This window comes from Microtus oregoni, unplaced genomic scaffold (assembly GCF_018167655.1).
Source record: "Microtus oregoni isolate MIOR12 unplaced genomic scaffold, Mior012 000010F_ref0000083, whole genome shotgun sequence".
In the NCBI taxonomy this organism is placed as follows: Eukaryota; Metazoa; Chordata; class Mammalia; order Rodentia; family Cricetidae; genus Microtus; species Microtus oregoni.
In genome coordinates, this window is record NW_024543069.1 from 22,534,738 (window position 1) to 22,544,984 (window position 10,247).

The window sequence follows — 10,247 nt, forward strand, 5'->3', positions numbered from 1 at the left end:
CTGGATGCTGCGGCAAGTCCGAGAATCATAAATCCAAGTGTGCGTGTGTGTGTGTGTGTGTGGGGGGGTGTTTATGGTCAAAGATTCTCAAGTGGAAATCACCAGTATTGCTTTGTTCTTCTACCTAGAGTAAGGGGGGCATGGAGAGAACAGAGAAAAGCTATCCTTATGATCACCATGTTAGTGAGGAGATGACCTTGCAAGTATTTTAACTTTTTTAAGGCCTCCACTCTAACTCTGCAGGCTCAATGCTTCCCTTCTTAGAGAATGGTTAGATACAGTTGAGATGTATTTTTGTGTGCATCTGCGTGCGCGCGGGGGGGGTGGTGGTGGTGGTGTAACTGATTTTATTCTGTGTGTGTTATATCACTTAAAATGAGTTTCTCACCACAGGCATTGCTCCTGAAATACTTTTCTTAACATTTTATTCAAAATTATTTGATGTGTGATCAAAGTCATGGAATTTTGAATATTTTAGGGTGACATGGATATGATGGTAAGAGTAATAGCATAATTTGAGCCACAGTAGTAAATTTCACTACTTAAATTTAAACAACGTGAACGGTATCTTTTCTCTTTTGCTAACGGAAACAAGCTCTGAGGTCTGAATGTGTACAGTCACAGTGCAAGCCACCCACAGGGGAGCTCTTGGCTTAATTCATGTGTGACCAACACCCATCCTTCTTGACAAAGAGCTGTTTTGTAAAGGTCACTTGGTAGGAGCTGATCTAAGGTTTAATGGGCAGCATGACACATGGGCTTATTTCCTGCCCGTAGAGAATAAAGGCAGATGGCTGTCACATGACAACCCTCATCTTGTCCCCTACATTTATATAGAATGTCATTTTTCAATTTGCAATGATTGTGCCATAAAACGTTGTAGTGGGCACGGAGGTTTTTGCGCTCACAGATAAGCACTGGAGGAACCCGAATGATACCTGTTATCTGCCCAGAAGGCTGGGAGCAGATGTGCGGTCTAGACTGCTGATTGTGTGGCCATTGATCTCACTGGATCCTCCCCGCAGAATTTTACTGAAAACTTGTTTTTCTTGGTCAGTCTACAGAACCCATTATTACGGACTTTACAAAGTTTGGATGTAGTCACCTCTGATCTTTATTAGGCTTATTTTGTTCGTTAAGGAGATTTATGTAAGCTTTGTTGTGCACGTGAGATCGAGTTAGTTATCACCAGGAAAGTTTTCAACAAATTGCTGCTGTGCTTAGATACACCTGAAAGAAACCACCCAGGGTGAGTCAGACTCTTGAAGTTTGAGCCGGCACCGGCTACTGAGCTCACTTTTTAAGCCACCTTGTCTCCCTTATTCTTAGTCTCTCAAGGATAACGGTGATACTTTCAATAAATTCAGTAACCACCTCTTCCATGCAGTCACTTAAAAAAACAGCAGGAGAGCATCATCCTTTGTTTCATTTTGGAATAGTGGCTTATCTCAAACATAAGCATTTTACCAACCAAATTGTCCAAATGATGGCTTTAAAAGTTTATGAAAACCGGGCGGTGGTGGCGCACGCCTTTAATCCCAGCACTCGGGAGGCAGAGGCAGGCGGATCTCTGTGAGTTCGAGGCCAGCCTGGTCTACAAGAGATAGTGCCAGGACAGGCTCCAAAGCTATAGAGAAACCCTGTCTCGAAAAACTAAAAAAAAAAAAGTTTATGAAGAACACACAATTAATAGAAATGATATCAAAATAGCTCTATCTGTTCTTTTAACTTTTTTTTCAGAAAACATTTAGATGACATGTGGCTTTTGGGAGTTATTATTCGATCTAGATGCTTCTCTTTGGCAACAGATAGCAACAGTACCAGCAGACCCCGAAGCCTCCAAATTTTCCAAGCCATTTGCCCCAGAGTTTCTATGATATGTCCCTGGTGTGAGTAGATCTGAAAAGCTTTTGTAGATAAACATTTGAAAGTGAGGTTTATGTCACTTCTAAAATATAGCAAGGGAAATTATTCTAGAGGCACCCAGCTCATTAAGTCGGCAGGTTTTATTAAACTTTAATCAGTCTTTTCATTGCTGAAGAGCTCACGTTCCCAGGAGGAGTAAGGTCAGAAACCCAGAGCTTGAAGCATAAATATGTCATCTTCACAAAGGCCTGGCTGGTCTTAGACATTGGTTGGCTAATAACACAGAATTAAATAGCTCTGTCAGAACAGGATCTTTCAGAGAGACCCACCGAGTCACAGGGAGCGGCACACTCCCATCAACTTCACCAGGAGGGTGGCACAGTCTTGGAATGGTGGTGGAGACTACGCTTCATATTTAATTAATCATGAAAGATTTAATTACTAAAGTGTCATACTAATTAATGTTCCTTAGATCACAGAGAAAGGAGAGCAGTTTTGAGGTGATCTTAACCTGCCCTTTTAAAAACAATGGTCCTCACTCAGGATGGGCATTCAACTTCGGTTTAATCCCTTATATCACAGACAGTCATGCTCTCTACTAATCTTGAACCACAGACTTCTGTATGCAGTTTCCCGAGTAAAAACCACCTCAACAGTCACGTTTAGACACGGTAGCTTTTAGAAGAATTGCTTTTCTTGCTCTACAGGAAGACACTGGTCCCATGTTTTCGGACACTGGGGACTGTGCGGAATGGCAAAGCAGAATAGTAGCATGTTAGTGGTGTGGATTGTTAGGAATAGTTCTTAGACGAGCCTCTCCGCCAATGCAAATAATTCCAATCAGACCAAATAAAAGATGCCTGTGTTTAATGCAGCGTTCCCGGATGGCCTGGGAAAGCATGGAGAGGGGAAGAGAGAGGAGAGACCACCTGAAACACAGAGACTGCGTGTTCACTCTGGGGGGCAGTTTAAGTAGTCTGTGGGAGTGGTCTTGACCCTCCCTGGGGAGGGGTTACCATTTTGCACACCTTCTTGACCCTTGCTGGAGAGGAATCATAGTTTGGTGGGCTATCTCGGAGGTGGAATTTGGACTAAGGCAACTCCCAGGGGAGGAGGCTTGAAATGGAGTTTCCTGTCCAGTATTCCAAAGATGGATGCCAGGACCTGGGATGAGGCCCCTGACTAAATATTTTAAACATTCCAGGCTTTTGGATAAGGGGGTGCCAGCGAGCTGAGGTGAAGCCCCTCAACCAAACGTTTTAGACTCCTTGGATAAAGAGGCACCAGCTCAAGTCTGGCTGCTTCCTGTGGGAATGGGGCGATGTGGGAGAGGGGAGAGCTGGGAGTTGGGCTCACGCTCAGGGAGAGGTGTGGCTGGAGCGGCATCCAGTTTACTGTCATCCTGGAGACCTCGGGCAGCTGTTCCTTGAGGGAGATGAGAAGGCAGGTGGCTAGGAGATAAAATATTGTTATTATTGGCGCTATGAATGGGGCTAGCCATGGGAAGAGTGATTAACAGCCAGAAAGAATGGGACAGAGCAGCGCCCTGGTTGTACAGGTGAGGCTTGGGTTGTCTTCTAAAACGTTCATACCTTTTAACCTACAGCCATAGCCTTTTGCTATGACACCAAGATGTAAATCTGTTTCAGTTGTCTTACAGATACCTGCAGGCTCTGGGGAAAAGTTCTGTTGCGTTATCAAGAAATCTGGTCTGATAAAGACTAACAGTCTCAAGAGCGAATTTTAGCCCCACCCATTTTTAAGCATATTTTACAGGTCACTCCTGCTGCCTGGGCCAAGACCGACTTACAAAGCACTATCCAGACAATGCCAACACCTGCACCAGCTCCTGGGATTCACCATTGGTACCAACTCTCCTGGATCAAGGTCCTCTACCAACTAAAATCTGGTTTTATCTGCTATTGTGTCCCAATTAAACACCCGAGTCTCACCTGTACAACCAGGGCGCTGCTCTGTCCCATTCTTTCTGGCTGTTAATCACTCTTCCCATGGCTAGCCCCATTCATAGCGCCAATAATAACAATATTTTATCTCCTAGCCACCTGCCTTCTCATCTCCCTCAAGGAACAGCTGCCTGAGGTCTCCAGGACGACAGTAAACTGGATGCCGCTCCAGCCACACCTCTCCCTGAGCATGAGCCCATCAACTCCCAGCTCTCCCCTCTCCCACATCGCCCCATGCCCACAGGAAGCAGCCACACTTGAGCCGGTGCCCCTTTATCCAAGGAGTCTAAAATGTGTGGTTGAGGGGCCTCACCATAGCTCACTGGCACCCTCTTATCCAAAAAGCCTAGAATGTTTGAAATATTTAGTCGGGGGCCTCATCCCAGGTCCTGGCATCCATCTTTGGAATACTGGGCAGGAAACTCCATTTCAAGCCCCCTCTCCTGGGAGTTGCCTCAGTCCAAACTCCACCTCCGAGAAAGCCTGCCAAATGGTGACCCCTCCCCAGGGAAGACCACTCCTGCAGGCTACTTAAACTGCCCCCAGAGAATGAACATGTGGCCTCTGGGGTTCACGTGGTCTCTTCTCTCTCTTCCCCTCCCCATGCTTTCCTGGGCCACCCAGGAGCACTGCGTTAAACATGGGCATCTTTTTTTTTTAAATTTATTTATTTATTAAAGATTTCTGTCTCTTCCCAGCCACCGCCTCCCATTTCCCTCCCCCTCCCCCAATTAAGTCCCCCTCCTCCTCAGCCCGAAAAGCAATCAGGGTTCCCTGTCCTGTGGGAAGTCCAAGGAACCCCCACCTCCATCCAGGTCTAGTAAGTTGAGCATCCAAACTGCCTAGGCTCCCACAAAGCCAGTGCATGCAGTAGGATCAGAAACCCATTGCCATTGTTCTTGAGTTCTCAGTAGTCCTCATTGTCCGCTATGTTCAGAGAGTCCGGTTTTATCCCAGGCTTTTCCAGACCCAGGCCAGCTGGCCTTGGTGAGTTCCCAGTAGAACATCCCCATTGTCTCAGTGTGTGGGTGCACCCCTTGCGGTCCTGAGTTCCTTGCTCGTGCTCTCTCTCCTTCTGCTCCTGATTTGGACCTTGAGGTTTATGTCTGGTGCTCCAATGTGGGTCTCTGTCTCTGTCTCCTTTCATCACCTGATGAAGGTTAATATTCAGGAGGATGCCTATATGTTTTTCTTTGGGTTCTCCTTATTTAGCTTCTCTAGGATCCCTAATTATAGGCTCAATGTCCTTGGTTTATGGCTAGAAACCAAATATGAGTGAGTACATCCCATGTTCCTCTTTTTGGGTCTGGCTTACCTCACTCAGGATAGTGTTTTCTATTTCTATCCATTTGCATGCAAAATTCAAGAAGCTCTTGTTTTTTACTGCTGAGTAGTACTCTAATATGTATATATTCCATACTTTCTTCATCCATTCTTCTATTGAAGGGCATCTAGGTTGTTTCCAGGTTCTGGCTATCACAAACAATGCTGCTATGAACATCGTAGAGCATATACTTTAAACATGGGCATCTTTTATTTGGTCTAATTCGGTCTGATTGGAATTATTTGTGTTGGTGGACAGGCTCGTTTAAGAAATATCCCTAACATGGATAAATAAGAGATGGGCGAGGACACAGGTGAGTCCGTACCTGTAACTGCTTCCTAAGGCTCAAAGACACAATATTTTCTTTAAATTTCAACACTCTATTTCAAAGTAAGTGATTTTCATTTCCTTGATTGCATTATGCTGTATGTATATTAATTATCTTTGTTGGGGTTTCTAATGCTATGGGGAGACACCATGGCAGCTCTTATAAAGAAAATTTATGCTCAGGTTAGCATGTGACAGTTTCCTTCTGCTGCCTGCCGATCAAGACGGAGAACTCTCAGCTCCTTTTCCAGCACCAAGTCTGCTTATGAATTGTCATGATTCCTGTCATGGTGACCATGGACTAAACCTCTGAAACTGCAAACATATCCCAGTGATATGTTTTCCTTTATAAAAGTTGCCATGATCACAGTGTTTCTTCATAGCAATAGGGTGTGGTGATGAAAAGAAAATGGTTCCCAAAGGGAGTGGCACTATTGGGAGGTGTGGCCTTCTTGTAGTAGGTGTGGTCTTGCTGGAGGAAGTACATCACTGTGGAGGCAGGCTGAGATCTCATATATGTTCAAGAAGAACCCAGTCAGTCTACTTTCTGTTGTCTGCATATCAACATGTCTGCCTGCAAGCTGCCATGTCCTGCCATGATGATAATGGGCCAAATCTCTGAACTGTAAGCCAGCCACCACAACTAAATGTTTTTATTGTATTTTATTTTATTTTTGTTTGTTTGTTTGTTTTAGTAAGCATTTCCTGGAAATAGAAACCCTAACCAAGATAGAGGGGAAGATCTGTGGCATCCGTAGGAGATGGAGAGGAGGTTGCAGTGAGTGTTCTGGGCAGAGCTGGGGGTGAGCCTTGGAGATTGATTGGGTCTGGAGAACCGAGGATAGGGGAAGATCCACAGTAGCCTTCCTGCTTCCCTGGCAGCAATGACCTGTGGATTAGTGAGGTTCAGAGTGCCTGGTGGGAGCTGGGGCCACAACAAGCAGAGGGGAGGAGTCAGAAGGGGAAGATCTCTGTGACAGGCAGGAGGTGGGGCAGTGTGGGGAGCTGTGCTGCAAGGCTGGGGATGAGACTGGAGGACTTAATTTGGAGGAGAGGAAGGAGTGGAGAAGGTCTTCAGGTAGACTATCTGTTTCTCTGACCTGCTCAGCTGGAGTGATATCAGGGAGCCCTGGTGTTATTTTCAACAGCCACTAACCTTGGCTGGTAGTGTTCTGGAGTTTTAAGTGTACATGAAAATCCAAAGCATAAATTTGGTTCAATGCACTAATTAGTTGGCTATATATGGGGACTAAAGTTTTTTTTGCATCTGATTTCACATATCATTTTGTAGATTATTTTCATCTGATGCAGTTTATATGAAAACAATTATTGTCTGTTAACTGAATACTATTCTGTAATTATAATAAAAGACTGAAACTGTTTTACTAGCATTCGGAATGTTTCTAAGTAAGTACAATTATAAATTAAAAGCCAGATAGTTCTTAGCAATGGTCCTACTTATTATATATATGCAAGCATCTAATGAATCTTATTTCTTCAATTTTTAAGACTGTCAGTGGTAACAGGAAGCAAAGGATCCCTCCCTCGAAAGAACATAATCAAACTACCGAGCAATTCCATTTGTTGTAATAGGAGCGGCAGGGCTGCATCTCCAGCACTCCGGCTGCCTGCTAGCTTATGCCCGAAATAACAACACACAAACTGTATTCATTTAAACACTGCTTGGCCCATTTCTATCTAGCCTCTTCTAGGCTAATTCTCACATATTAATTTAGCCCATTTCTAATCATCTGTGTAGCACCGCTAGGTGCACTTACCGGAAGATTCTGGCCTACGTCCATCCTGGGTCTGAGCTTCCTGTGTCTGCCTCTGCTTCCCAAGTGCTGGGATTAAAGGCGTGCGCCACCTCCGCCTGGCCGGCCTTGAACTCACAGAGATCCGCCTGCCTCTGCCTCCCAAGTGCTGGGATCAAAGGCGTACACCACCACCACCCGGCCAAGTCACTTTGTATCAGACCAAATCTGCCACTGTGGTGGCTTTTGTTGCAAAACCGCAGATACTTGAGCTTCTGCTAATTCAGGCAGTGGGGTTCCGCAGCAAACTTAGCCAAGGCAGGCAGAATGGGCCTGTGTGGCCGAGTGTGTCTTGGACTCGGCCCTGGGGCCCAAGTCACAACTAAAAAACAGCACCTGGGAGCGTGCTGTGTTAGCTAGCGGGCTACGCGCTTGAGTCAGGAGCAAAATAGCCCCACGTTGGGCGCCAAAATGTAACAGCGCAAACGAATGCAGACAGATTGTAAAAATATATATATAGCTTTAATGGAGAAATAGACTTACAGAACCACCGTTCAGCGGAGACCAAGAAAGCAGAAGCAGCAACTGGGAGCATGCTTGCCAAATTTATAGGCAAACATTAGCTCGAGGCGAACATGCCCCCTTAGGGGCGGGACTTATCTCTACATCCATTTGTAAACTATTCATAAGAATAGGAATCTTTTCTCCAAATTATAGATTCATAGAGGAAGTGGAGAGGGGGGTGATACATGGCTTAAAAGAAAAGTGATTAAACCAACTATTTCTGATTAATGATCTATATCAAAATTTAAGTATGTAAGCCTTAATTCCCTGCTGAGACTCATGAAATAACACATCATCGCAGATAGTTAATTTATTTGAAATTGGAAGTTAGTTTTCACTCATCATTCGGAAATAAGAGATGCCGTTGAGCTGGGGTGGCTCATCTCAACACATGGCATTTACCCATGTTAGAGCGTCTGTGGCCATACTACCCTGAGCGTGCCCAGTCTTGTCTGGTGTCATAAACTAAGTGGGGTTGGACCTGGTTAGTACTGAAGGGCGAGCTGAGCACTGGGTAACGGGCGTTTAGGGAGAGAAGCCCTGCCACTCTCCGAGGGCAACCCGGAAGTCTTTTTCTCCTCATCTTCTCTTCTTAGTTTGAAATCTACAGGGATGTGAATGAGAATTTCATTTTTTTTTCCACATTGGCTTTTCCTCCCACCTTACCTACAGAGCAAGTTTCTATTTTAATTCTTTTATTTTATTTTTAAAATATTCTTTTCTTCTCAGTGAAAAGATCAAAATCCACCTTCCTGTGACACAGAGACAAGGAAACGTGGCTCAATATCTGTTTCTGGTGGGGTAAGATATTGACTGTATGTTCAAAGCAAATGAGGAGGAAATAATAAGAATATTATTTTAATTACCTCAGATGCAGTTCCAAGTTCCCTTCTGACTCGGGAATCTATTTATACACGCATTACCTCACCACCGTGACCTTGCTTTCATTGACTTGGTAAATCTTCAGTCTATTTTCCCAGAGGACGGGAGCAGCAAGAAGCCGGTGAAGTCCTCTCTCTAGCTCACTGGCTTCCACTGTGAGTCACGGTGACAGCAACTGTTTCCTGAAGAAACTACAGTGAGCAGGTGGTTTACATCGCATGTTTATCATAAGCTGCAGGGAAGAGTAATCAGGAGAAAAGTCAGTCTCCCAAAGCAGGCGTTCACCGTCACAGTGACAGAACTTCTCAAACAGAAATATCCGACCCTGCCCTCTCGTGGTGGCTACTAGCTGAGATACCGCATGCAGAGATACATACTACCTACTATCTACTAGATAAGTTAAGTAAAATAGCCAGCTCTTGGGTGGCATTCTGTATTTCATGCTCAGTAGTCCTGCACGGCCAGTCATTGTACTGGACAATGCAGATTCAGAACATCTTTATCCTTCCAGAGAGTCCTCATGGATAACGTGGTTCATCTTATCCTATAACTCGCTATGATGATTTACTTCTCTTTATTAAAGATTTATTTTGTTAGTTGTGTGTGTGTGTGTGTGTGTGTGTGTACATGCACATGTGGGTAGGTACCTACAGAGGCTAGACGATGGCACTGGATCTCCTGGAGCTAGAGTTACAGTAGCCGTGAGCCTCCTTTCCAGGGTGCTGGGACGTGAAATCAGGTCCACTGTAAGAGGATTACAGGCTTTTAGACACTAGATTGTTAGAGTGGTATATTATTTGTGTTTTAATATATAAAGCTTGCCTGAAGATCAGAGGGCAAATCAGTTATACTAGCCAGTCATACAGGCCACGGAGTGGTGGCACACTCCTTTAATCCCAGGACTCAGGAGACAGAGGCAAATGGATCTCTGTGAGTTCAAGGCTACCCTGGGCTACACAGGATTGATCCAAAAACAGATCCAGGTGGTGGTGGTTTACAGCTTTAATCCCAGTACTTGGGAGTCACACACTTCTAATCCCAGCACTAGGGAGGTGGAGACAGGAGCAATATGGCTGGGCAGAGAGAGGAATATAAAGGAGAAGACAGGAACCCAGTGGAGTGTGGAGTCTGAGGATTCGTGGAGACAGAATCTTGCCTTTTGGTCTGAAGATTTGGTAGTGGTAAAAGGTCTATTTATTGGTTGACTGCTTTGCTTTTCTGATCTTCAGAGTGAACCCCAGTATCTGTTTCTGGGTTTTAATTATTTGTGTTACAGGTTATCTCTTCAGCCCCCATAATTTACTTCCTAAATAATGACTTTCCGTGTTAAGCAAGTAGCATTTTTTTTTAATTAGAGTAGGTTTACAAGTTACAAATGACTCAAATAAATTTCGCCATTATTAGCTAACACTCAGATGCATATATGACTATTTTATATTTCATTTTCCTTTTGTTTCTCATATAAATGCAATACACATTTCATAATTGATCCAAAAACATTAGGAATATGTCTATGCCATTTTTGTACATGATTTTATATGGATGAAATTATAAAAATTCATGATT